The 15,642-nt window shown below is 31.7% G+C and overlaps 1 protein-coding gene across 1 annotated transcript in view; it reads right to left on the reverse strand.

Annotated features, from left to right (window-relative positions):
- The window catches only part of LOC126733723 (tubulointerstitial nephritis antigen-like), a 76,271-nt gene extending 70,463 nt beyond the window's left edge, over positions 1–5,808 (reverse strand). The window contains exon 1 of the mRNA XM_050437103.1: positions 5,651–5,808. The gene's annotated coding sequence lies outside the window, so the exon portion shown is untranslated. The remainder of the gene's footprint in view (positions 1–5,650) is intronic.
- Positions 5,809–15,642: the final 9,834 nt, after the last annotated feature.

Consider the following 15,642-nt stretch of genomic DNA (forward strand, 5'->3'; position numbering starts at 1 on the left):
AGAATAATGATCAATTTTTAAAATTTTAAATTAGAGTGCCATGAATGCGTTGAAAGTTTTAATTTTTAATCAAATAATCACGGAAAAATAGTTTTCATTGCATTTTATGACTTAAATCTTTTACACGCCTATTTAAAATTTTCGCATTTAGTTTATTTTTTTTAAATAGCACATTATTGGAAACAACCACTTTTGAAATAAGTTTTTTTTCCCAATAATTTGGTATACTTATTTTTTTAATCGGTGAATAAATAGCCTATAAGAAGAAAAAAATCAAGTCATATAAATAAACGCATTTAACTAATAAAAATAGCATAGAAGGACTTCTTGACTACGAGGCTGCATTTTGACGCTTTCTTGAATTATTTTTCAGTTGACATAATATATGACATCTTGTCAAGTTCAATTATTATTTGTCATTCAAATAAATTTGCCGCAGTTTTTTGAAAAAATTCTTGTGTTTACTAATATATTGGAAATGTTTACTGATTGTATTTCTGAAAAACTGATTTAAGTAATAAAACAAAATGAATATTATTTTTCCGTGATTATTTGATTAAAAATTAAAATTTTCAATGCATTCATAGCGCCTTATTTCAAAACTTAAAAAATTGATCTTTTCTATGAGTATAAAACAAAAAGTATATAAGGATTTACAGTAAGTATATAATATATAATAATATACTAATTGTCCCATTTAAAATAAAAAAGTTAGTGTCCTTCCTGTTAAACTGACAGTAACAAAAAATAACAGAATATGTCAAAAGATGCTCTTATGAATATTCTATCGATATACCAAATTTTATTTGTTTATTTTAAAAAGTAAAAAAGTTATTAAGTATCCTTTTTTTCCTGTGTCACCCGGCATAGACTACATACTAATATAAGCAAACGAAAAATATATTTACAGCCAATATTGCATCAGTAAACTTCAAGGTTAAAGAAAAACTGTGTAGTATTATATCCCTTAATACAAAAAAAAGAAATACAGCGCAAATTAAAAATTTCGGTCCCAAGACTCTTTAATGCTTTGCCTGATATCCTGCAGGATTTTGTTTATGAACGATTATTTAGATATAAATTGAAGCTATGTCTACTCCAAATAAACAGAAAATATATGTTCTTTTCTAGAGATCATATTTATAAGAATTAAGGTAGATATAGGTTTAGATTATAGGAAAATTGTTTTAGGCATTATTTTGAAAAAAAAACGAAAAAAAATCTGGATTGGTGTGTTATTCTTGATTTTGTTATGAAAACTCAGGAAAATCGACTTTTATACCGCTAAAGAGAGTTTGTTTCATTGTAATTGTTTGTTCATTGTAGCTGTTTCTTTCATTGTAATTACATTGTCATTTTGTAAAACTTATTTTAAAATTTTAAAATAAACTTATTTCATTCAAAAGATAAGTTTATTGACATTTTTTTGTTTAGTTTTTGGCAATTAATATTAGTTACTTTTGATGTGATAGTGCTTGAACTGTAAACTACTAAATACATTTAAAAGCAAAAATAAAATTGCAAACGATTCTGTTTAATATTAAACATTTAAGATATTTTAAGATAACCTTAAAGATTTTGGATTAATATTTTAAGGATTAAAGAGTTATATCTATCCATCATAATCAAGTTTCTTTGTTTGATTACATTAACCTATTACTTAGATGTAAAACACTCAGAGAAAGTTGACTTCTGGTTCAGCCATTTCTAAAATCCATAAATATCGAGAATTTGAAGAATTGAATGCTGGTGTTCCGTTTTGTATTCTATTATTAAATAATATCGAAACTAACTACCAAGATGGTTGTATTTTAAATACTTATATTTAATTAGTAGGTACAGTATTGTGCAAAAAGATAGCAACATTGAACTTTCCTGTTATATATCTTTTCTTATATCTATCTTTTATTTTATATATCTTTTAGTATCTATTTTATAAGTAAGGTTTATATATTATTTACAAGAATAGTTAGAGCCTGTTTATATTTTCATATTATCATATTTTTTGTACCATATTAAATAAAACACCAAATTGTTTTATGCAAACTTATTATTCAAAAATATAGCAACAAAAAATAGTTTTGATTCTAAAAAAAATATAACCCAACTAAATTAAAATCAATTCAATATTTCGTGTAGTACCCCTTCTCCTTTATAACATCTGCACATCGTCTTGGCATGGACTCAATTAATTTCATAATATAGTCATTGTTCACTTCTTTCCAAGCCTTTTCCACTATTTCAAAGAGAGTATTTGTATTAGAGCATGTTAGGTGCCTGATTTTGGTGTCAATGTAATGCCATAAATACTCTATAGGGTTTAGGTCTGGCGATTGAGATGGCCAGACCATTACATTTATTTTTTCATCGGATAGCCACCTCTTAACAAATTGAGAAGAATGTTTTGGATCGTTGTCATGCTGAAATCTGGCTGTTACTGGCATGACTTCATCCATATATGGCACTAAATGTGTTTACAGAAAGTCTTTGTACATGAAACGATCCATTTTGCCCACTATTCTTACTATGGGTCCCATGCCACGAGCCGAGAAACATCCCCATACAAGAATATTTCTCCCTCCATGTTTAACTGTAGGGCAAATGTACTTTTTGTTTAATCTTTGTTCACTGAGGCGTCTGACGTACATCACTCCATCAGTCCTGAATAAATTATATTTAGATTCATCACTAAATACGACTTTCTTCCAATTAGCTACAGACCAGTGGACATGAGATTGGGCAAAAAGAAAACGAGCCTTGACGTTCTTCTTTGAGAGTAACGGTTTTTTGGCGGGGCGACGAGCAGGTAAGTTGGCATCAAGTAATCTTCTCCTTACGGTACTGGAACTGAGGTTTACTCCTCCAACCTTTTTTAATTTTGCCAAAATTTGGGAAGAACACAAAAAAGGATTTTCTTTGGAAATTCGTAGCAACTGCCTATACATCCTCAAATTTGTTTTTCTGGGTCTACCAAGAATGGGCGCCGGTGCAGCTGTTCCAGTAAGGCGACATTTTTTCAAACTCTAGATACGATTGACCTGTGAAGCCGTAAGCTTCTTGCAATGTCACTCTGCCTAACACCATTTTCGTAATGCTCCACAATAATTTTTCTTACATCACCAGAGACGGTTTTTGAGCGACCCATTTTAAGTTAATTCTGAGATTCAAAAATAACAACTTTACAGCAGGTAAATCGATATTTAACTGATAAAATAAATGCGAAACAAGAATGTTGCTATATTTATGCACATTGTCTAAATAAACAAACATGAAGTTCCTTACTCTGCATTGGCATTCTTATGATATCTCGGTATATTTATAAATAATACAGAGGCGTGTACTTAAAAGTAAAGAAATAATATGAAATAAATAAAGGAGCAAATAATATTTTTGAAAACATCGCTTGTTGCTATATTTATGCACAATACTGTATGTGTATTGATATATTTTTTAATTTAATTAAGGTCTCTATTTACCTTTCGCTAAATGCAAAGGAACACGAAGAGTATTTAACAAAAATTTTTTTTTTTTCTACAAAATTTTCTAAAAAAACTTTCTAAAAAAATTTCTACTTTTTTTTAATATCAGCGGACACGTCGTAACGCTAAACATATTTTTTCTACTACGATGTGCGAATTATTCATTTTACATGATCGTAAGGCTAATAAAGTTTAAAATCTTATTCTACAAAAAATTAATTATTTCCCTATTTCATTTAGTCTGTTAATACAAGAGAATATCTTTTTAATTTAAGAAAAGTTACACTTAGGTTAGGAACCTATTGTGTACACTATATCCATTTGTAAATTCAAATGATATATTTGGAAGCCACATAAAATTGTTCAATTTTATTGTAGACCAAAAAATGACTTGTATTGATGAAAGGTTAAAAAAATATTAACAAACAAAAAATAGTAATATAATACATATAGCCCTGCTAGCCCCGCTGTCGTATGATTATATATTGATGACATTTGTTGTTTGCCAATTTATATATATATATATTTAATTATTGCCAAACGCGATTATGGCCTTCTTCGCAGAACTTAAAAGCAAATTTAATGCATTTTTTAAAAATTGAAACTTAAATTGTTAAATATCACGAAAGGTACAATTCATCAAGATCCTTTAAAAAAATTACTTTTGGCAATTTTATTAATTAACCTGATTCATTAGTTGTTGTTTTTTTTTGTGACCCAAAAATCTTATATGCTTTTTGATAAAAGAGTTGAATATGCGGTTAAATAAAACTTAGATTTTATATTTTAACACTGTAAAATATTTTAAAGTTCAGGAAAAAAATACTAATTATTTTATAATTTAAATAAGCAGCAATTATATCTATTTTAGCGCCCTAAGGATGGCCTAATCTAGGCCGAAACGTCGGCAATATGAAAATCTAAAACCTGAATTTAATATATTTATTAAAACCTTAGTATAGGAAATAACAGTGATTTTTTATTATCCGCAAATATATTTTTTACACGAAATTTAAAATATCTCAAAAACCATTTGACTTAGATCAAGAATAGTACAGGTAGGATATTTTACATAAAATGTGCTTACTTTTTAACGTGGAATTTTCTCGTTAAGGAATGTTCTATGATAATGTTGACCGCTTCCAATATAACCACAGTCTAACAAAATCTATATACTTGCAAATCTATATTTTGTTGAAATCTATATACTTTGATATAACCAGAAATGCCAAAACTATCAAAATATTTTAGATGTCTTTAGTTTGCTTGTTGCTAAATTTTCAATATTTTTTTATTTTTCCTATATACATATATATTAATTAATGCAGTTTCTGGAGAAATACCCGGCATATATAGAAGTTGACTAAGAGCGGACGTAAATATATAAAATATAAAACGTGATTAGAGCATTTTGTTGTCAATATTTATCATGATATCAGGAAATGCGTGTCAGGGTCGAAACCACTCAAGATTTATGCACTTCCAAAATATTTTTTGCGTTAAAATATCTCTTTACTTTTTTATGGAAAACAAATTTAATTTATCAACCATCAAAATGGAATTAGTAACGTTTTAACACTATCGAACATGTTAAATTTAATAAATATTGGTTAAAATAACGGATTTTGTAAAAGAATATTTTCTTAAAGTAAAATTTTAAATTTATTTGATGTTTAATTACTATTGTTATACTATACTATTGTCGTACTACTATTGTTATACTCAAAGCATTTTTCAGACTGATCTCTAAAATAATTTATTAAAGATGATAGGAGGCATATTGCTGCTTTAATCTATTACTTCCAAAATTAATGAAAGCAAAGAAAACATAAAGTCACGGTCTTTGTTTTCGTCAATTTTGTATGCTGGTCTCTGTCAGAAAAAGAAATAAGAAATAGATGAGGTTTTGTATATTAAGTTTTGGGACTCCTTAGGTGATATTTGATGAGCACAATTTTTTTGTTTTAATCTTGAAAGAAGTTTCTAGAATTTATTTTTATGAAATATTTGGGCTCCCAACTATTAAATTATTTTGTTTACTTTAAGTTTTTCATAAAAAATATAAAATAAATGTTTGCAAACTTAGACAAATAGAACACTCTACAAAAAATATTTTTTATAAAAATTATTTTATTTCTTAAGTTTAAAAATAAGATGTCTTAAAAACTTACCTTAAATACCTACTAATCACATAAAAACTACTTTAATAAACAAAAATGTATCACTCTGCTGACGCTCCTAATCACCACTCGATCTGCATCAATCGTCGCATTCGACTGAAACTCGCTTACTAATTAAGCAGCGCTTGGATTTACATTGTGCGCTTATTTCGCTGAATCGGATTCCCCTGCCATCGTTTCTTTGTCATATTTTTATTAAGCTCGTATGTTTCAGGCTTTTCTAAATGACTATACGAACAAATTTATATTATGATATATGTATATATTACAAACGACTTAAAAAAGCAATATGTGCAGAACCGATGTACATTTTCAATACTGGGCATGCATAATAAATAATATTTGATTTTTTAAAATAATATTCCAATTTAGCTTTAAATAATTTTAACGAGAACTTAACAATCTTAACAGTCTATTAGTTGAGGAAATTTGCCTCAGAATTAAAAAAAAGTTAAAGGAACTTTTAATATGTAGTTTTGTAGATTTCCCAGAATACGATTTGTAAGTCAAGAGTTGTGTCATGTTAACTCAAAAGTGCTAGAATAAAAACATACTCTGCGTTAACTGTTGTTTTTATTACACACAGATCAAATTTAAAATTCTAAAGATTTTCTTATTATTAACAATATAGAGCCTATGACTCTCTCCAAGAGTTAATTGAGAGTGATTTGGACTGTCTAGTAGCTTGCATTAGTGAGAATTAAAAAAAAAGTTACCAGCTTACAGCCTATTGGGTTAGACACTAGCCTCTTCTTTGAGCAGAGTTGGAGGTTACGGAGGCACAGCAACTTACTTGAAAAATGGAGTGGAATAAGAGAAGTATAAGAGAAGAATAGTATAAGAGAATATTTAATGGGCATTTCTAAGGAAGGTACTTTTGAATATTCTGCTATAGAAATAAATTTAAATTTTAATAAAAGTTTAATTTCGTCAATTTAACGTACAGTAAGCTTGAATGTGTTTTAAATATTTTCCTCAATGATAATTAACCTTGTTTTATTACAGGAAATTTTAATTTAAGTACTCTTGACATCAGAGATCATTACACCAAAGATTTGATAGACCTATTTGAGATCTTTTACGTTAAGCTATCTATTTTGGACTATACAAAATGGGAAATCTAGAAGTAGCATTCACATCTATAACAATCATTTATCTTTTGAGACGGAACTGGTAAGCACTCATATGTCAGATCATCTGGCACAAAAAATATCTTTAGATTTGGCTATTAAAGGGGCAATCTAAGAGAATTAATAAACGTATATATTCAAAAACGAATAAACATAAATTTAGATATTTACTAGTTACTCAGAATCGTTTTTTAAAATGTAGGCTTAAAAAACGAGATAAAATTTCAAAAAAAATCCTCTGCGATAAATTTTGACCTTAAATCAAATGATATTGGAAAACGCAACGTGGTTTTTTTTTTTTGAAAACTACATACCTTTGCCAAAAAAAAGATACTGTTGTTGCACATCGTCACAACGCCATGGTTTTCGAGAAAATTGGAGGTAACGTTGAGTTCTGATGGGTTGCCAACTGGTTATTCAACATAAATTTATGATAGTTGGTCGTTTCAAAAGTAAGTACTTATTAAATATTTTATTAAAAAATCATAATTTTATATGGTAATTGGTTTATTTCGTGGTTGAGAGCAATAAAATGTTTTAAAAATCATGAAATTTTAATTTTTCAATTAATTATTCAATAAATACTTTTAAAACGCCATCATTTTCATAAACGTATGTTGTTTAACCAGTTAGCCACTCATCAGAGCAAACTCTTTGCCAATTTTCTCGAAAACCATTCCTCTGGGCGATGTGCAACAAGAGCATTTTTTTTGAAGGAAAACGTATGTAGTTACAAAAATAAAGCCACGTTATAAAAAAAGTCTCAAAAAAGTTATTCACGAAGCAACCCCCTACCGTTGCAAAGATTACCGTTTTCGATTTTCCAAATAATTTTTCAATGGTGATCCATTTGATTCAGGATCAAAATTTATGGCTTTTTTTTCAAAATCTTATCTCGTTTTTAAGTCTACAAATTCAAAAAAAACGTTTTTTAAATTCATCCTTTTAGTGTTTCTGACTCCCTTAATATGTATTTTCCGCCCTATACTTATAGGAACTATTTTTTATTTATATTTTTTAATAAAAGCAAAAATAAGTTAAGGTGTCTTTGTCAAATTATTAGGGAACTCAATGGCATAAATACGGGTCACGTCAATTGCACCTCAAGGATGTCTGAGAGTCCAGAAACAGTTTGTTTTAGTTTCAGCAGATTCGTACTAGATGCAACCTTAAACTAAATAGACAATCAAGAACCTTTTTCATGTGGCACACCTTTTGGCACTAAATCTTTTCTCTTAATACCAGCAACATCAAATGAGACTCTAACAATGTGAGTGCCTGCTTAGGTGATATTTCTGCAAATTTACTAAAATACTGTGTGAAAAGGGCTGCAGGTCCCTTATGACATGTAATCAATAATACTTTTTTTTTTTTTTTTTTTGAAAACGTCATTTATTAGCCATCAGTTACATACAAGATATTACAATTTTATATAAAAATTAATACACGAATTTATATAAAAATTAATACAGATTTTAAAAGCTAATATAAATGATAAAATCTTAAACAATGCATTTATAGCATTGGTACCAGAGTTTCATTAATAACTAAACCGCAACACGTGTAGCTTTGTTTACAACCATTACATTAATTTTGATAACACCTAAACATTCAAAAATCAATCCTCATATTGACTAACAATGATCTTGAGCTTCTTAATAAATCTGTAGTAAGAGGTCTCCTGCTTAATTTCAGATGGCAAAGAATTAAATACCTGTGAAGCTTCATCAATAGGATTTCTCAGAGCTATATTGGTTCTCGCATTATTTAGTCTAACATTATTATTTCTTAATTCATATGAATGTATGTCATTTGAGTATACAATCGTGTGATTGGACTTTTGTAGTCTATGTAAAATCTTAAAAATTAATTTGGCCTGCTCCAACTCGCAAATTTTTCCAATGGGCAATATTTTTAGCTTTTTATATAAATCATTCGTGTGCATAAAGTAGTCAAGATCGAAAAGGATTTTAAGTATTTTATTTTGCAAGATTTTAATTTTTTGAAAGTTAGTATTTGGACATGTGCCCCACACCGGAATAAGATATCTTAGTACAGACAAAATATACGCATTATATATTTGATACTTAGCTGAAATACTGAGAAAATCCTTACAGCGGTAGAGTGCTCCCATAAAAGGTATAAGTTTGTCATAAACATGTTCAATATGAGGATTCCAGCCAAGTTTTTCGTCCAGTATGAGACCCAAGTACTTTATACTACTTACTTGTTCTAGTGTAACATTATTTAGAGATATATTTATTTGATTTATTTTTTTATTTTTTTGTTTAAACAATATGTACTTCGTTTTATCTAAATTAATTTTTAAGTTATTTTGGAGCAGCCATTGACTATATTTAAATAGATCGTTATTTGCCTGATTAACTAAAACATCTAAGTCATTGTCTGAATACAAATGAGCAGTGTCATCTGCAAATGTAAAATACTGGGCAACCAAACCTGCTAACCTCAAACTAAGGACAAATAGTGCATATAGCAATGGCCCCAGAACAGATCCTTGGGGTACGCCACAGTTACATGTCAGAATTTCACTTTTCTGTTCGTTTAGATGCACATATTGCTTTCTGTTTAATAGGTACGACCTAATCAAGGCAAGTACAACCCCCCTAAACCCCATTTTTTCTAATTTATCTAATAAAATAGTATGATTTACTACATCAAAGGCTTTTCTCAAATCTACAAAAATTGCTAATACAATTTTACCATTGTCCAGATTGGTTGAGATATAGTTGAGCAGATCAACGGTGGCACTCAGAGTACTACTATTTTTAAGAAAGCCATACTGATAACAATCATATGAGATATATTTTTCAACAAATGATGTTATTCGCTTTTTCATAACTGTTTCTAGAATTTTGGAAAATACACTAATTATGGAAATTGGTCTATAGTTAGTTTGTTGAGTTTTAGATCCTGATTTATATATTGGACAGACTTTGGATATTTTTAGTTCTGATGCAAATTCACCAGTAACAAGAGCCCTGTTTACAAGTTTTACCAATATATACATCACATGATCTTTTATATTGATTAAATCAAGCACTCCGATATTATCATGGCCTGGTGCTGCATTTTTGTTCAGGTTTAGTATTATGCCATTTAATTCGTTATGATCTGTAGATTCTAAAAATGCATTATGACCACACTCAACTTCATAAAATTCTTGAATATTATTTAAGTGCCCCGTTTGGTTCTGTACATCCCTGACTATAGTCGTACCTATCTCTGTAAAATATTTATTTAAGCTATTTGCGATACCTTTACTATCATTTATCAGTACTCCATTTATTTCGATTTGATTAATATTTATATTTTCGCCTGACTTATTTATAAATTTATTTATTAGATTCCATTGTTTTTTTGGATTTTTTCCAGCCTGAGCCCATTTATTCTTAAAATAAAGATTTTTTAATACTTTTATTTTATTATTTACAAAATTTTTCTGTCTTATAAATTCAATTTTAAATAAGTCATCATTTGGATATTTTTTGTGTTTTTTATAGAGTCTTTCTTTTTCTTTTAATAGGATTAATAGGTCTGGTGTAATCCATTCATTACTTTTATGACATTTAATATTTTTAATAGTAGTCGATTCTTGTTTACAATTTGAAATAAACTTAATCAAGTCTTGAAAACAGTCAATATTTACACTTGCAATTTTATCTTGTATATTTTGTTTATATTTCTGTATATTTAGAATAGGATGTTGAATATATATTTTTGGTTTAAACCTTGTTATAGATTCTGCTACTTCTAAACTAATTAACCTATGATCGGATAGAGAATTTTCCTCAACTTTAATATCACATTCATTTTTTTTATTGGTAGAGCAAATCACATGATCTATTATAGTTTTAGTGTGTGATATTCGGGTAGCATTCACAAAACTAATTTTATTGACAATGCAAAAATTATTTAACGCTAACAAATTTTTATAATTTTTTGTGTTTAAAGATTCTTGTTCTAAGAGATTAATATTCATATCGCCTAATATAATGTGGTTTACTTTTTGTTTAGTTATCACAGATTCAAGCTTATTTAGGAACTCATTACCTGGAAGACACGGCGGTCTATATAATGCACTTATTTTTAGTAGTTTACCTAACTCTATACAAATCCAGTTATAGGGGTCACTTAAATTACTACAGTCGATTTTATTAAACTGCAAATTTTCCTTTATATAAATACTTGCACCACCACCCCTGGTTTCTCTACAGGAGTGCACTGCATTGTATCCATTCACATCAAAGAACTGTGTCTCATTAGGGTACAGCCACGTTTCCACAAGAACCACTATATCACTAGAAACACTCTTCATGTGAGCTTGAAACTCGTCAAACTTATTTCGTAAACTTTGAACATTGTAATAAATTATTTTAAGACTATTTAGAGGTTTATTTAGTTTTTTAGATCCTTAAGACTTTCCAACAATACAACCTTGCTATTATCATCCTTACGTAAAAGAATTTTACCATTATTTATCCACAAGTACTTGTAGTTATTATCTTGTTTGTATTGCCTTGCCTTTTGAAAAAGATCCAGATTATATTTTGTTAAGTCATGGTTTACATATATAGTTTCACATTTATCTCCATATCCTCCAATATCATCAGTTGTAAGTGTTTTTTGTTTTTTTGCCGTCATCCATCTCTTTTTGTCCTCTTCAGTGCGAAAATTTACTCTTATTGGTAATATTTTCCTTACGAAACTCCCAACCTGTATATTTTATGTATGGTATTTGGTATTTTTATAATTTTTAGTTTCGTTTCCAACTTGTCAACTATTGCATCTAAATCTTCATTTTCTTTGTAAGGAATACCTTGAATTATAATATTGTTATTTAATTCTCGTTGTTCAGTATTATTAAGTTGCTTTTTAATGTTCTGAATCTCCTCTTGAAGCTTTTCGTTTATCATTATCTGTTCCTCATATTTTTTGAATAATTTATTGTATTTTTGGTCCATTTCGTTTAGTTTTGCCATAATATCACTGATTGTGTAATCATCTTTTTTCGTAGTATTTTGCTTTTTTTTTGACAATTTTCGCATATCCACTCGGTATCAGGATTTTTTTCAAATCGCTTATATGTAGTTTTTGACATGTTTAAACAAGTTCTGTGACTCCATTTTTTACATGCATCACAGCAAAGAGCTTGTTCACTATCCCCTACTAATTTTTTACAAATTCCGCAGTCTTCCGCCATCTCCTCTGACTTTTCTACTTACTCAAGAATAATATGCGCTCCAAGCCGGCACCGTCGCGGCTTGCCCGCACACTACTTCCAGCAGCAGGCAGCTGTTGTGACTGTAATTATGGGAGTTTATTTGAACGTAACTCGTCACCTTTAGTTGTAAACACAATATGATGACTTATTGCTCTGGTCACTGTTCTTTTATTAATTTTTTAATCACTTTTCACTTATAAAATCACTAATATTTACGACACTTGTAAACAAACATGTTGCAGCGTTGCCGTTCGTTGACAGTTCTTCTAGAATGTAATAAGAAAGAAAGGTAATAAATGCTTAAAACAAGGTGGAAGCTATCGTGCCGAGCTCTGCATTGGTCCTGAGCCCTTAAATCAAGTGTCTCGAACAATGTTTACGGAAAAACCAGGCAAAATCCCGTAGTATTCAAGCCTTGTTGTACCTTGCGGGGCTCGGTCACAATCCACCAACTTTCCCTAACTTCTCGTGAAGAGAAAACGAATGGAAAAAATTAAAGACCCTAACGTGCCGGGTAATAGTCGATGAGATTCTCTTCTAGACGGTTCTTTTCTAGAGGAAACTTCGCGATTGACGGATAAATTGCCATCCACACCACTACGGGTAGCCGAAGCTGCAGAGGGCGTTATAAACTCTGCAATGGTGGTGGACAGGTAGTACCGCTAAGAGTGAGAGGGAGAACTTCTTTAGTTGGACCTCCTTGTAGTGGCGGAACGCTACCCAGGGAGCGTGGCGCCTCTGACGAATGCAAGAACCCCAGTGTTGCTCCTACCACCCTCAGGAAGAAACTTAACGGGGCGTAATGCATACGCCTAGTAAAGCTTAGAGCCGAAGGCAAGGACTATGACTCCTCCGGCAGAACGGACGGGCACTGGTAGCTCGCGGATGGTTGAGGGAGATAAGCCAGGAGGCGAAACGTCCTAGGAAGAGCGGAGGCAAGCGAGTTGGAATAATTCACTCCAAGCACCCGGTGAGTGTTCAGCTCGCTGGTCAGTTGGCTGCTCTCCAAGAAGCAATACTTAGTAATACAATACTGAGGCGGTACAATCACTGCCTGAGGGTGGCTCACAAGTAAGGTCCCAAAGCAAAGGCGTTCGCACGAACCCGGCTCAATCCGGAACAACTCAGTTGTATGGAGCGAAGAGCTGAGGATTGGAGCGATAAGATGCCTAGCATGGCCTCAGCTTAAACCTCTAGACAGTCGACCACAGGGAAGGTTAGTTTCATCCCAAAAAAGAATGCCCTGAGGAAGAAGCAATTGGTCTTAGCTCCGTAGCAAAGGGCAAATACATACCAGGCAAAACGGTGCCTAAAAATAGTAAAAGTGGTGGTGGGGAAGAGAGCAATAACAACCGTCCTGAAAAAAAAACACTTCTTTTATCACTCAAAGGGGGCAGACCTGAGGGAACTAAAGAGTCCAAGCCAGGTGGTAGGGAGGTTAAAGTTACTGCAAAAAGTAAAAAAAATTGCTCTCAAACGCTTTAAAGTAATACAAGCCAATCTGCCGCATGCTAGGCAAAAAATCGACATCGCTCTTATCCAAGAACCATGGAGCTCCAATAAAGGTCGGGTCTGCAGACTGGGTATACTTAGCAACAATTCCATGGTGCGTATGCTTATTAGGAATAACATTAACCATTTTATTCTCTCAGATCTCTGCGACAGGGACACCATAGCGACCCACAACTTCTTCCCTGGTGGTGCGGAGGCAATCATTTGTTCTGCATACTTTCCAGGCGATGCAGCAGAACGACCTCCTGCACATATGGTGCGAAATCTGATTGGATACTGCAAAAAGAAAATTGTGCCGTTTATCCTGGGATGTGATGCAAATTGTCATCAGACATCCTGTGATAGCACCAAAATTGATTACAGAGGTAAATCTTTGTTCAACTATATGCTTGGAGAGGGAATAATAATTAATAATACAAGCCATGTATCAAATAACTAAAAACAAAATAGAGGTACTAGATTTAACTATTAGTTCAAACTATATCGAAAGCAAGGTCAGGAACTGGGTGGTGTCATCGAAGCCAATACACTCAGATCACAGACACATACGGTTTGACATTGCTATCGGTAACAAACCCATAGTTGAGTACAGGAGCGTAAAAAATACTGACTGGGCCGGCTATAAATCGCGCCTACGGAGAAACTTACTATCTTGTGACAAAACAAGATAGATAACGTGTCTGAAGCTATTTTAACGTATGCAAACTCAGCCCTGTCAAATCAATAACAACTGGCAGCCATATCAATACTGGCGTTAACCGACTACAATAATGCTATACGTAAAGACGAATTCCTGAAGAAGGTTCTACGAGGACATAAAAGAAATGCCTCGCAGTGCAAGGATCTATAAAGGACTTTCAAGGGAACGTGAAATGTGAATAGGAGCTGGGATCGATAAAACGCCACTATGGCACTTTCACATAAACTAGACAAGAGGCGCTTGAAGTCCTGGCACAAGCAAACTTCTCCAGATCCGAATTGCTTACTTTGAAGAAAACGGTGGGCCAGAACCCCGGCGCCATTTAAAGAAAACTAGCTTTTTACCAGAATCATAATTTCGCCAAGTGCGATTAAATGTGTTATTGAATCATTTCAGCACTTTAAATCACCAGGAAGGGATAAAATCGATCCAGCATTTCTTTAAGTTGAGCTAGACTTACTTTTACCCCAGCTGTTGCCTGAGCTACCAACCTGCTGGAAAGCTACCAACATAATATATATATGGAGAGCCGAGCGACTAATTTCCGAGGCATCTTCGCTTAGACCAATAAGCCAGACATCCTTTCTATTGAAAACCCTGGAAAAGGTCATTAATACTGCAGACAGCCCCGCTGAATGTCTAATTCGCCTTCAAGGCAGGTAAATCAACAGACTAAGCTTTAAATCAACAGATTTAGCTCTAACGATCACATTACAGGGTACCGTGTGCACCTTGGGGCCGCATGAGGTTGTCCAGAGAGGTACTATCTCCTCTCTTGTAGTCGCTACTCGTTGACAATCTGTTAGCCATAATTCGACAGTTAACAGTATTGAAGAAGTGCTGAACTTCATTCTAAAATGGTGCGAGAGGGAGGAAATGTGCATTAATCCACATAAAATGGTATTAATAATAGTAGAGTTTTTTAAAATTACCTACACCTGTACAATACTCACCCGGCGTTTGGTGCGTTCCGCCCGACTAACCCTGTATAATCAACTAGGCCAATATTTGAAGTTCTTCAGAAATAAATTTAAAATTAATCACGTATGTTAACATCGTCATATTTTTATTTGCAATTAATAAATACAAACATTTTTGAAAAATGAAACACGTAATTGACTAAGGCGAGGAAGGTTTATTTTCATTTTAAAAAGATTTCCCTGCGAATATAAAATCATTTATTTTAATGAAATTTTTTCAGCGATGCGACAGTTATTTAAACAACAGAGAAGTTCTATTAAAAGTTGTTTAATCTGAAAAAGAATGTAAACAAAAATGGTTTTGCTTTTTTTTTATTGGCATTTTTTGTTTTTCTAACCGCACCATTCTTGCAAACGTTTCTATGGTATACAATAAGCAAATACCTATATTTCAAAACTAGCCATCCTTTAAGTTG

This window comes from Anthonomus grandis, chromosome 3, assembly GCF_022605725.1.
Source record: "Anthonomus grandis grandis chromosome 3, icAntGran1.3, whole genome shotgun sequence".
In the NCBI taxonomy this organism is placed as follows: domain Eukaryota; kingdom Metazoa; phylum Arthropoda; class Insecta; order Coleoptera; family Curculionidae; genus Anthonomus; species Anthonomus grandis.